The 14,138-nt window shown below is 40.5% G+C and overlaps 3 pseudogenes; 2 read left to right on the forward strand and 1 right to left on the reverse strand.

The window, feature by feature from the left end:
• LOC138385927 (SUMO-conjugating enzyme UBC9-B pseudogene) overlaps positions 1–5,680 on the forward strand; it is a 190,242-nt pseudogene extending 184,562 nt beyond the window's left edge.
• A 2,723-nt stretch (positions 5,681–8,403) lies between these two features.
• Positions 8,404–8,932, forward strand: LOC138387158 (large ribosomal subunit protein eL6 pseudogene; annotated as a pseudogene).
• Positions 8,933–13,260: 4,328 nt separating this feature from the next.
• On the reverse strand, positions 13,261–14,130 carry LOC138387159 (sorting nexin-9 pseudogene; annotated as a pseudogene).
• Positions 14,131–14,138: the final 8 nt, after the last annotated feature.

The raw sequence follows: 14,138 nt of genomic DNA on the forward strand, positions 1-14,138 counted from the left end.
TATTAGAGCTTGTTTGGATACTGACAAGAATGATCCAAGGTGAGAGAGAAACTGATGGTGAAGAAAGGCAAAGAGATAATTACAGGTGAGATAGGATGGAAACCAGAGGACCATGGGCCTTGGACGAGAACAGGGACACTTCATCCATGGTAAAAAGAGGAAAGCAGAGAGTGTGGACGTTGGGGGGGGTGCAATTATGATGTGCATAAATGTTTTTCTGTAAGGACATTTATTGAAACATTGTTTATAATAGCAGAAATAAGGAACAAATTAAATGCCTAATGGGGCATTTGGCTAAACATTCCAGAATATTATACATCCATTAAAAGTGATATTATATACCTACAGCTACCATTATACTTAATGGTAAAGACTGAATGTTTTTTTCCTAAGATTGGGAACAATGCAAGGATTTCTGCTCTCACCACTCCTATTCAACATAGTACTGGAATTCCTAGCCAGTGAAATAATGCAAGAAAAAGAAATAAAAGGCATGCAGATTGGAAAACGAGAAATTAAATTGTCCTTATTTCCAGATGACATGATTGTCTATGTAAAAAATTCCAAGGAATCTACAAAAAAAAACCTGTTAGAACTACTAAGTGGATTTAGCAAAGTCACAGGATACAAGGTCAGCATGCAGAAATCGATTGTATTTCTATAAACTATCAATGAAAAATTGGAAACTGAAATTAGAAACACAATATTGTTTATAATTGCTAGGAAAAAGAAGAAGGAAAGAAGGAGAAGGAAGAAAGGGAGGGAGGGAGGAAGGAAAGGGGCTTAGATTTATAGCTAACAAAACATGTATAGGATCTGTATGCTAAAAACTACAAAACTCATAAAAGAAATCAAAGAAGACCAGTATAAATGGAGAGGCATACCACGTTCTTGGATTGTTAAAATTCAACATAGTAAAGATTTCAATTCTCAATTTGATCCACAGGTTTAACATAATTCTTATCAAAATCCTAGCAAGATTCTTTGTAGATATAGATAAGTTAAATCTAAAATTTAGATGGAAAGGCAAAGTAACTAAATCACTAAAACAATGTTGAAAACGACTAAAGTTGGAGGAATTGTATTGCCTTACTTTAAGACTTACTATAGCTATAATAATGCAAATAATTTTATTATATACAAATAATAAAAATAATGTGGTGTTGACAGAATTGTAGACACAAAAATCAATAAAACAAATAGAAGTTTCTGAAACAAACCCTCACAAGGATGGCCAACTGATTTTTTAACAAAGAGGCAATAGCAACTCAATGGAAAATATAGTCTTTTCAACAGTGTTTGAACAATTGGACATGAACTTCAACCTAAACTTCACACATTATACAAAAAGCAACTAAAAATGGACCATTGATCTAAATATAAAATGTAAAACTATAAAACTTTTAGAGGAAAACACAGAAGAACATGTTTGTGACCTAGGGTTAGGCAGGGAATTTATAGATATGATACCAAAGACATAATCCATAAAAGAAAATATTGATCAATTGGACTTCATCAAAATTAAAATGTCTGCTCTGCAAAAAAGAAGAAGAGGAGGAGGAGGAGGAGGAAAAGAAAACGAAAAACTCTGTTATGAAGATAAAAAGACAAGCCACAGGTTGGAAAATATTTTTCAAAATTGTGTCTGAGAAAGGCTTTGTATCCCGAAGACATAGAGAGCTCTCTAAACTCTACACTAAGAAAACAAAAAATCCAATTTAAAAATGGGCAAATGCTTGAACAGACATTTCATCAAAGAAGATATATGGATTGAAAAAAGCTCATGAGAAGATATTCAGTATTATCTATTCGTAAGCAACAGAAGTAGCTCTATGCTAGGTCAAAAAAGACAATGAGATTTCTACAAATTCACCAGGTCAATCACTGTGGAAGCCCTGAGTTGCTATGTAAGAAGATATCTGTGCTATGAGAAAGCCCAAGCCACATGGAGAGGCTTCAGTTGACAGCCCCAGCTGAGGTCCCAGCCAATGGCTTGAATCAATTGCCAGATGTGTGAAGAAATAGACCTCCAAATGATGATTCCAGTCCCCAGCCACTGTCATTCCCAGTCACCCAGCCATCCCAGCAGTTGCTTCACACATTTTGAAGCAGATACAAGTCTTTTCCACCATACCCTGCCCAAATTCATAACCTGGAGAATCCACGAGCATAATATTAATAAAATATTTGCTTTAAGCTGCTAAATTTGGGAGTAATTTACTACCCAGCAATAGTAACCAAACAAACTGGCACTCTTTGTTCCCTCTGCAAAATATATTGACTGGAAATCAGTGAGCATGCTTACTAACATCTACCATGCATAAAGATACTCTGTTATGTACCCTTTCATTTCTTCCTACCAGTTGAGTTGTGTGCTTATGAAGAGGCATTGTGTTGCTCCAAAACCTTGCAATGCCATTTTATTTGTTATTATAATTATACAGTTGAATTAAAAATATATAAACCAATGAAGTTTTGGCATGAAAAGAAAGAGTTATTATTATTAAGAAAACTAGGGTGGGTGCTGTGGAAAGACTCAACAAGGACAAATCAATAAAAGTTACCATTGTAAAAAAAAGATAAGTCAGCATTTTGCTATGCTGACTGCTGACTTTTTGAATTTTTAAAAATATATGCATACCATAAAGAGTTATTTTGCCTCATTGAAGGTTCAAATAGTGTGGTGATAAGATCATATTAAAAGCATTTATAAAAAGTCAAAAAAAAGTTACTATTGTAGAAGTAGGTGTGAACAAGATATCTATAAAAGATTGCTGAAGGATTTTGAAAATCCAAAAGGATTCTACATTCAGATTGCTTTCAAATGTTGTTAAGTTCTCATTCCACTTTAAAGAAATCAAACCTACATATTACAGTTGATGCCTTAGACGAGTATGATTTATGTAAGAAAGACGAGCTGCAATTCCAATCAGTGGACCCATATTTAAAGGAAAGGACTTGGCCCTACATCAAAAGATTGGCAAAGGAATATACTTTTATATGTTTTAAGTTAAAATAAAGTGTTTAATACACCAACCCTTTGACCCAGTAAATCTACTCCCTGGCATAAACCTAAGAGAAATGAAAACATATGTCCACAAAAATACTTAGGAAAAAATGTTCATAGCAACACTATTCAGGAAAACCCAAACTGGAACACCAAATGTTGAGGAGAATGGATAAACAAATTGTGATATATTCCTACAAGAAATAACACTCTACAATAAAAAGGAACAAATCCAACAACATGGATGAATCTCACAGACACGATGCTGAGTAAAAGAAGCCAGATGCAAAAGAGCCCAAACTGTATGGTTTCATTTACATGAAATTCTAGGATACGCAAAACTAATCTATAGTGGGAGAACTCCGGAAACTTTCTGGGGTAATGGAAATGTTGGCTATCTTGATAAAGTTGTGGATCACACTTCTGTGTCCGTTTGTCAAAATTGTACAGTTAAGATTTTGTATTTTAATGTATGTAAATCTTACCTGAAGAAAATAGAATTTACAAACTCCAGTGGGGGATGGGGAGAAGATGGAGTTATAGATAAAACAAGAATGGCAGACTGTCAATAATTGCTAAAATTGAGTGTTGGGTACATAGAATACATTATACTATTCTGATTACCGATGACTTTGTGTATGTTTGGAATTTTCCACAACAATTTTTTTTTTTTTTTTTTGTTGAGACAGAGTCTCACTTTGTTGCCCAGGCTAGAGTGAGTGCCGTGGCGTCAGCTTAGCTCACAGCAACCTCAGACTCCTCGGCTTAAGCGATCCTACTGCCTCAGCCTCCCGAGTAGCTGGGACTACAGGCATGCGCCACTATGCCCAGCTAATTTTTTTTTTTTCTATATAGATTTTTAGTTGTCCATATAATGTCTTTCTATTTTTAGTAGAGACGGGGTCTCGCTCAGGCTGGTCTCGAACTCCTGACCTTGAGCAATCCACCCGCCTCGGCCTCCCAGAGTGCTAGGATTACAGGCGTGAGCCACCGTGCCCGGCCCACAACAATTTTTAAAGTTGAAATGTTTAAGGAATGTGTTATTGCCTATGCTTCCCAGCTTTAGCCAACCTCTTTGATGAATGGACCAACTCCCTGCCCCAATCTGCGGCACAGATTCCCACGTGCTCTCCTGAGCTCTGGCGTGGGGTCAGTGCAGGCGGTCTTTTAAAACCACAGCTATGACAGAGGACGACTACTCTGTGCTACATACTCTAACACTTAAGAAACACCTGCCCTGTTTCATAAGTGATTCATGTCTTGGTAGCTCATTAAAACATTAGGGGAAAGATGAGATGACAGCAGGAAAACAAACAAACATGAATTTTGTTATCAGACAGAGCTGGGGTCAACTCTCAGGTCTGGCATCTTGAATCACTGTAACAAGATAATTTAATGTCCCTGAGCTTCCATGTCCTTCTCAATGTAAGGTGGGCAAAAATTATCTCCCCATATATGTTACCCTTTTCCCCAGTCACAGAAGTCTTGAGATGTGTGTATGGTGTCACAAAATGCCAGCCTCCCTTGCAGGTGTGGTTGTATAACTAAGCTCTGCCCACGAGAAATAAAAAAAGAATGCATCAGGTGACAGCTTCCAGGAATCTTTCTTAAAACAAAGCAGGCATACACTCTTTGCTTCTCTTTTATAACCTCCTTTTTCCATCTTGCTGCCTAAATATGGATATGATGGCTGGAGATGAGCCACCATCTTGGACACTGTAGGAATAGGGTAGCCGTAAGCAGGAGGGACCTGGGTGTATAAAAACTTCCTGGAACAGAGCTGGCATTCCTGCCCTGGACTGCCTACCTATGGACTTTTATACAAAAAAGAAGTTAATGTCTTCCTGTTCTAAGCCACTCTGGGAGTCTCTATTACACAATTATAAGTTTGCAACTGAACTTAAACGTAACTAATGCAATACCTACTTCATTGTGTGCAGCGATGAGTGAAAATGTACATGTCTATGACACATTTTAGGTACAGAGGGTATCTAAAGAAGGTAAGTAATTGTTCTCATTACACTCCTAGAGTTACTGTCCTGTTGATTTTCTGTATCCTGCTCTGGGTCTACTTACAAGTAACGCGTAGCAGGCTTTGACAAATACTTGTGGGAGAGACAAAGGGAAGTGCCGGCCGCCTGGCTCGGACCTCCACCTGTCCCCTACACTCGCTGGGGGGCGCCAGACCAACTTTGAATACGTCAGGGATGGCCCTAAGCAGACTCGCCCCAACAGAAAAGCTCGGAGCAAAGACCACCCTTTTGGTTTTGTGGCTGTCCCGACAAAAAATCCCAAAGGCACAATGAACCTCATGCACTGGGAGGGCGCCATTCCAGGAAAGCAGGGGATTCCGTGGGAAGGAGGTTTGTTCAAGCTGCAGATGCTCTTCAAGGATGATTACCCATCCTCACCTCCAAAGTGTACATTTGAACCGCCGTTGTTTCACCCCAGCGTGTACCCTTCGGGCACCGTGTGCCTGTCCATCCTGGAGGAGGACTCGGACTGGCGGCCAGCCATCAGGATCAAACAGATCTCACCAGGAATACAGGAACTTCTAAATGAACCAAATACCCAAGACCCAGCGCAAGCAGAGGCCTACACGATTTAGTGCCAAAAAGAGTGGACTATGAGAAAAGGGTTCAAGCACAAGGTAAGAAGTTTACACCCTCATAAGGAGTGACCCATGGCATCGCAAAAAGGAAGGGATTGGTTTGGCAAGAACTTGTTAACATTTTTGCAAATCTAAAGTTGCTCGTACACTTACTAGCCATCTAGGGGAGCGTTGGGTCGGCGCCAGCTTCCATTGCTGCCACCGGATCACGGTTCTCGATTCGCTGGATTGCCCAGTTTTTCACACAGGGTCTCTTCTTTCAGTCTTTTGTATTTTTGATCGTGATGTAAAACTTGCTTTTATTTTAATATTGATGTCAGTATTTCAACTGCTGCAAAATGATAAACTTTTATACTTGGGTAAGTCCCTGGAGCTAGTTTCCTTTGCTCTGATGCAGGCATGCTTCACACCTGGTAGAGCTCACTTGGCCTCTGGTGGGCGGTATGGAAAAGAAAATCCCCCCTCCCGCCTTTGTTCTCTTCAGAATCTGGTTGTGTTGCTTTTGAGCCTCAGATCCAAAGCCAGCCAGCTCATTCCACCTCACTTCCTTTGTGTTTATATGGCGTTTTGTCTGTGTTGCTGTTTAGAGTAAATAAACTGTTTATATATTTTTTAAAAAAAAAAACCAAATACTTGTGGGAGTGAATTGCATATATCACACTACAGTTTTTAATGACGGAAGACATACTGGTTCAAAGGGGAATAATCCAAAAGCGTTAATCATTTGACCAGACAGGATCTAACAATAATTCTAAAACCAAGAATGGAGGGATAGAAACAAAGGAATCTTGAAATGGGCACCCTCATAAACTATAGGTCAAAGTTTCACAACATTAGTACTGTTGACATTTTGGGCCAGATAATTCTGTGTTGGCGGGGGGAAGGGGCTATTCTGTGCATTGTAGGATGTTTGGAAGCAACTGTGGCCTCTACCAATGAGAGATGCCAGTATCGTTCTCCTTCCGTGAATTGTGACAACCAAAAAATGTCTCCAGACATTGCAAAATGTCTCCTGGGGGACAAAATTGCTCCCCAGTTGAGAACCACTGCAAAAGATAGAGGTATAAATTTATACAACTCTTTTGGAAACAAGTTGGTAATAAGAATAGGAGCTTTAAAAATGTTCAGACATTTTCATACAGAAATTCTACTCCAAGAAGATAATCAGTAATGTAAAGATGCACACACATCAAAAATTAAAAGACAAACAACCTCATTTTAAAAACAGGTGAAGAAGCCTGTAGTCCCAGCTACTCAGGAGGCTGAGGTGGGAGGATTCTTGAGCCCAGGAGTTCAAGATCAGTCTAGACAATATAGTGAGACCCCATCTCAAAGCAAAACAACAACAAAAAAATGGATGAAGGATCTAAGTATACATTTCTCCAAAGAGTATATACAAACAGCCAATAGACCTAGAAAGATGCTCAAAATCATTAGCCATCAGAGAAATGAAAATCAAAACCACAACCAGATACCACTTCACACCCACGAGTATAGCTTTAATCAAAAAGACACAAATAGCAAGTACTAGTAAGGATGTAGAGAAATTGGAACCCTCATATTCTGCTGATGGTAACATAAAATGGTTCAGCCACTTTGGAAAATAGTCTGACAGTTCCTCAAAAGGTTAAACATAGAGTTAACCATATGACCCAGCAATTCCACTCCTAGGTATACACTCAAGAGAAAGAAAAACATATATCTAACAAAAACTTGTACACAAATGTTCAGAGCAGCATTACTCCTAATAGCCCAAATGTGGAAACAACCTAAATGCTCATCAACTGATGAACTAATAAATAAATTTGAAATATTCATACAATAGACTATTATACACAAATAAATAATAATAATGAAACTTGAAAGCATGTTAAGAAGTCAATAATAGGAAGCCACATGATATATGATTCCAGCTATGTTAAAAGTGCAAAACAGGCAAGTCACTAGAGAGACAAAGCACATTGGTGGTTACTTAGTTCTGGGAGTGAGGGAGGGGGTGACATGGGGAATGATTGCTAATGGGTATGGTGTTTCTATGTGGGGTGGTGAAAATGTTCTAAAATTGCTCTAAAGTTGATTGTGATGATGGTTACACAACTCTCAATATACTAAAAGCAATTGGATTGTATACTTTAAATGGATGAATTGCACAGTATGTGAATTAATAAAGCCATTATAAAAAACAGTTGAAACATCAACAATAAAAAGATACACATACAGAAATGTATATTGTTATGAGTCATTTATAAGATTTTAAAAACCAGAAGACACCTAAATGCAAAGCAAAAAGGGATGGTACATAAATTATGTTCAGTCATATGGACAAGTATTAAGCAACCATTATAAATCACCTTTTGAATAGTTATTAAAATCTTAAGGGGAAAAGTAGAATATAAAACCTGTACTTAGACTCACACCCAAACACACACACATAAAAAATTACAAAAGGAGTCTCTTTCCCATCTTGCAAGACTGTGGGTTGGAAAAATTAAGAAGCCAGATGCCAAGGAGAAGAAACCTGAAACCAAGAAGGCAGTGCCTTCAGTGGCAAAGTTAAGAAGGGTAAACTCAAGGCTAAAAAGCCCCAGGATGAAATCTTGTCCTCCTCAGAGGAATCAGCAGATATTCCCGATCTGCTACGTATCCAAAAAGGCCATGTACAGGAGGAACCAGTCAGCCGCTAAATCCAAGATTGAAAAGAAAAACAGGAAAAGGTTCTTGCCACTGTTACAAAACCAGTTGGTAGTGACAAGAATGGTGACATTCGGTGGTTAAACTTTGCAAAATGCCTAGCTATTACCCTACTGAAGGTGTGCCTTGAGAGCTGTTGAGCCACGGCAAGAAACCCTTCTGTCAGCGTGGGAAAGAACTGCAACCTTGCATCCTTCCTGGGCCCATCCTGACCATCCTCTCTGGGCACCACAAAGGCAAGAGGATGGTTTTCCTGAAGCAGCTGAACAGCGGCTTGTTACTTGAGACTGGACATCTGGTCCTCAATCAAGTTCCTCTGTGAACAACACACCAGAAATTTGTCATTTCTACCTCCACAAAAATTGCTATCAGCAACATGAAGCTTCTAAAACATAGAACCGATGCTTACTTCAAGAAGCAGCTGTGGAAGCCCAGACACCAGGAAGGTGAGATCTTCGACACAGAAAAAGAGAAATACGAGATGACAGAGCAGTGCAAGTTTGATCAGAGGGCTGTGGAATCAAATTTTACCAAAAATCAAAACTATTCCTCAGCTCCAGGGCTACCTGCAGTTTGTGTTTACCCCAACGAATGGAGTTTATCCTCACAAATTGTTATTCTAAATTTCTTACAAAGAACATAATTAAATAACTGGGGGGAAAATCATCAAAGGAAATCCACAATCAATGAAGAATGGTTAATTCTGGGTGATAGGATAACTGGTGATTTATCTTCTCTTTTTTCTATAGTTTTTATATTTCCTACACTGTGTATCTAATCAGGAAAATTATTTTTTAAAGATTAAAAAAAGACAGTTTATTTCCACAACTTGAGACTTATAGACTATAAGAGCTGAATAGAAAAGGATAGATCATGTAGTAAGACCTAATTTGACTGATGAGGTAACCAGAGCCCAAAGAGGCCAAGTGGCTTGGCCCGTTGTCAGTCACCTTGTGCGAGCCTGTGAAACTGAAACAGCACCTCTCCTTCTGTGGCCTTCTTTTCTTAAAAACCTCACCCCTTACACACACACACACACACACACACACACATACAAAGGCAGCTCAAAAAATTCGAGGCATTTCTTTCCTAAATTGGCTTCTGTTCTAAAACTTCTCTGGGATTAGGTAGGAAAGACCCAACACCTCTCTCTGATGAGTCAGGCCCAGCTGAGGCCTGAGCACAGTGGATAAGCCACAGTGAGGACAATCATCTTTTTTTGGCATCAGAAGGGGACGAATCTGATTGAAATCATGCTGGCCCTGGGAGGAGCGTCCTCAGCTTGCTCTGGCAAGGACTGGCTTAAGGAGCCTTTGAAGTGGGGCACTCTGGTTCCCATCCACAAGAGCAAGGCAAGGGTGAAACCCCAGGGAACCTCCCCAGCAACAGCTGCCGATGCTTCTCTGAGCAGCAGCCCATAATCACCTCATTTCCCTGCTCCCAGTGTTGTCCAAGGGCCTCTTCGGCCTTTGGCATCCTGCAAAGCAGCACAGATGGGAGGCTGGAAGAACGCACAGGGAATGTGTCTATCCAAACGGCCAGCTTCTGATGCTGCTCCGTCCCAGGGCTCCCAAGCCCTCCAAAGATAAGAGAATCAGGCAAGAAACAAGAGCCCAGTGCGCCTCAGCAGAAACAAAAGGTCAGTGAGAGCTGGCAGGCCTCCCAGTTCCTGAATGACTCCCAGAGGATGGTGCATTGGAAAGTGGTCAGCGTTGAAATCCAGACATGTATGTGGGCCCAGCCGCAGAAGCCTGATTCTTCCCCTTGTCTCTATGGTATGTGAAAGTGAAAAATACAGAGTTGGTGCTATAGTGCTCACCCTTTGACATTAATTTCAACTAAACAAACTTAGCCCAGACTGTAGGGCTCTACCATTGTGTTTTAGCCCAGGGATGTGGGCAAGAGATGACCCAGGTTCAGACCCCAGCACTGCCACTCACTGGTCAGGTGAACCTGCACACATCAGTTAACTCTTCTGTGCCTCAGTTTCCTTATCTGCAAAACGAAGGCAATAATAATAGTACCTACTTTGCAAGTCATTATGAGGCTTTACATAGTCCCTATGATTACTGTTCAACAAATGCTAGCTATTATCTAATACTAGTGGGGATGGGGGAAAAGATCTTCAAATACAGAGCTTTTCTGCCCTCATTGCATAAGCCAGTCCAACCAACATCTGGGAGCCTTTACTGTGAAGAAATTCTCACTTACTTTAAAGAACTTCAAGAAACTTATTGGATAACTGTTCAAATCAACTGAGGATTAATATATTAGAAAAACCCCAGTATCATTGTCAACTAAAAATTATCTCTAAAAATCCATCCCAGGCTGTACAAACTGAAGTGCATTCTTTTCTCCTCTAAGCTGCTGATTGTGGAAGTTCTTCCTCAAAGGCAAATTTACCAGAGTTTGATGTAAAAGTTTCTAGAAACAAAATACCCATACTTTTATAAGTTGCTCCAGCACTAGCTGAAAGGCCAAGTAATTCATAATTGCTAGATGCTAGGACAAACACTCATACTAAGATTAATTAGTGGGGCACACTGTATTTTCCAAAGACAGGCATGACAATATCGACCATTTCATTTGATACAAGAGGTAGTAGGTTTGGCACCCCTCCCACTGAATGGCATGATGCTCTGTGACTTCCAGGGTTAAGTCATACAAGACAGTACAGCTTCTACTTAGTTTTCTTTGGGATGCTCATTCTTAGAACCCAGCGACCCTGCTTCGAGGAAGATCAAGCAGCCACTTAGAGAAGCCATGAATAGGTGTTCCATGTGGCAGCCCCAGCTGGAGTCCGAGCCAACAACTCCCTCAATCTGCAGACATGTAAGTAAGCAATTCTTCAAATGATTCTAGCCCACACACCACCCCGTGTGTCCACAGCACCCCAAGAGTTGAAGACCTACAAAAACCTCATTTCTACAGTTATCAACTCCTGCATTAAAGCAATGGGCTTTTGTTTTGTTTTGAAAAAGCGCTTTGATAATTTCCCATACAGATTTTTAAACTGGATTTACATGTTGACTTCTACATGCTCTTACATTTGTGTAAAACATTTATACATATTCTTTACAATGTGTACATATGTTAAATGGCTGTATCATAGACACTGTTCTATGGGATTTTATAAAATAAAAATTAAGTAGGGAAAATAACTTATAAAACATTAACAAAAACCCATGATATTGAAGAATAAGACGTTCCCATGTTCATGTTCATTTGATTTCCTCACCTACTCATTTTTTGGTTTCATTTTATTTATGCTGCCCAGACTTTCCATTTTCTGTAATATAATTATTAGGCCAGAAAATGAAAGCAGTAGGCGATAATGTGGTTAGGCAACTGTGGAAAACAGAAATCCTCGTCCACAGGAGTGAGACGGTGTGTCTGAGTGTCCAGATTTGGAGCTGACAATGTGTCAAGATCCTGTTTTGCTTTATGACATTAACTGAAGTACTGTGCTTAGAAAAATTCTGTCTGAAGTTTAGGACATAGAAAGACCATCAGTCTGTACTTTCTCTTCAGCATAAGACTCCAGGGATTCTGCACACTGTTCAGGCTGTCACCCTTCTCAGTTCTGGAACTTTCCACTGGGGGATGGGAGCAGAGGTGCCAAACGGTGCTTTTTATCTTCTCTGACAACATCACTGGCCCGCTCGCCCACAATTCCAGTCAAGCAGGTGCCATACTAGCACCAGCACTTCTCCTTAAGTCTGATGAACAGCTGAGGAATCCAGAGGGGAGGCGTCCTGGGCCGCAGAGGGTGCCGCCTTTGCACCTTCCCCTAAGTGATCCCCAACCTTTTTGGCACCAGGAACCGGTTTCATGAAAGACCATTTTTCCATGGGCAGGAGGGCAGAGCTCAGGTGGTGATGGGAGCAACAGGGAGCCACTGTAAATACAGATGAAGCTTCCCTGGATCACCCGCTACCCACCTTCTGCTGTGCGGCCACCCAGTTCCTAAGTTTCATGGAAGACAATTTTCCCATGGAAGTGGGGAAGGGCAGAGCTCTGCTGCCCAGTCCCTAACAGGCCACATACCCAGGGGTTGGGGACCGCAGCCCTAGAGTACTCCTGCACACAGGTATCAGCACAGCTACTCATCCCTGGAAGCAAGGCCATAGAATTTTTTTTAAAGCCACGTTTTTCTTACTTATTTTTTCTGGCATAAAACATGCCTTAACCATGATTAGGAAGGCAGTGTGAAGAGAGAGCACTGGTCCTCATGTAAGAGCAACACATCGGAAACAACCCCAAGGGCAGTAGGTGGGCAGCGGGACCTGCACATCTGCCAAGCTACGCTCCCTGACAGGACATATCACAGCCTACCCGCCACACACCACAAGGGCACCAGCAGCCCCAAGAGCCCCCTGCTTCCTCCCTCCTGAAATGTAAGCACTTGAGTTGTAACTGTGTTACTGGAAGGGACGCAGATCTCCATAAATGGACAGGAACCTCAGAGGACTGAAAAGAGTTATAAAAATATACAAACATACGTATTTTTTTATTCTGGCATATTTCATATTTTTGAGAAAGCAATCAGTAATTAATTATCTGACATTGGGGAAGAACTTGAAGATTGTAGGTGACTTGTAAATTATGGTTCTATGTATCAGTAGGAGGAAACCCTTAATTTTCCATTCAAAATTCTGCTAACTTTAAGTACTTTCCAAAAATAGAGACAATTTCCATTTAAATAATGGAAATAATGGTTTAAATAATAGTTATGGAAAAAAACAAAAGAAGACCATCCCTAATAATTGATGCCTTTAGGCTAGTTAGTAAAATAAATGCAGTTTTTTGCAATTCTATTTCTTTTTAGTTTTCTTTCTTTCCTTTTTTTTTCTTTGTGATAATAGAGAAAAAAAAATCAATTTTGAATTGCATTGCCCCAAGTCAGAAAGAAGCACTTCAGAATTTTCTTCATATTCTGTTTTATTCTGTTCTACATAACAAGAAATCGGCTGAGGGGCTGCCTCAACTTTTCTGCAATTGTTTGGTAAAAGTGCACTTGCTGCTCCAGGTACAGGCAAATGATGCTGTTGTAATCGTAGATCCGATTACTGTGAAAGTGATTCAGCTCACCTTGCAATGCATAAGACATGGTGCTGACTAGTTTCACCAGGTTCTGTTTGTCTTGTGGGGTGATTTTGCTAGTTGCAACTAGTTCATCACTTTCTTTCACTTTTTCTATTGCTCCCTTGTGGGTGCCAATGCTATCAGGGAAGCAGCCAAGAAAACCTCTGTACTCATGATTACATTCCATCAGGAAACGGAGATCTTTCTTTGGCTATTCTGCCAAGAGACTGGCAATTTCTTCCTAAGTCTTTCCTGCTTCTGTTACTGCATCATTGAGATTGGTTTCACCTTGATTGCCACTAGAACTAAACACTTTTGCTAAACTCTGCAAGGCCTTTCCTATCTTCTGATATTCGTTGGGAAATGGTCCTGGGCACCACTTCCAGTGCTCCTGCGCCACAGTCAGCAGCACCTTCAGGCCACCATCCATGGCCTTGGGGAACTTCCCAACAGCATCGCACTTCTGCTCTATTTCTATTAAGTCCAAGTCAGGTGTCTCTGGTTCCATGGTGGAAAACATCAGAACTCCTGCCAGCTCATCTTTCTCGGCCTTTCTCTTTCCAGTTTTCCATTCCTTCTCATCTCAGAAATTCAGGAACTGCTGAAAAACCTCCATTTCTGAGATGACGGGATGCTGACACATTCTGGTCACCCAGGCCTAAAGTCTCTCCATGTGCATTTTGATAAATTCCTCTTCAAAGCAGCCTGTGACTTGTTTGTCTGGAGGAGAAGGGATTGGAATGT

This window comes from Eulemur rufifrons, chromosome 7 (assembly GCF_041146395.1).
Source record: "Eulemur rufifrons isolate Redbay chromosome 7, OSU_ERuf_1, whole genome shotgun sequence".
In the NCBI taxonomy this organism is placed as follows: Eukaryota; Metazoa; Chordata; class Mammalia; order Primates; family Lemuridae; genus Eulemur; species Eulemur rufifrons.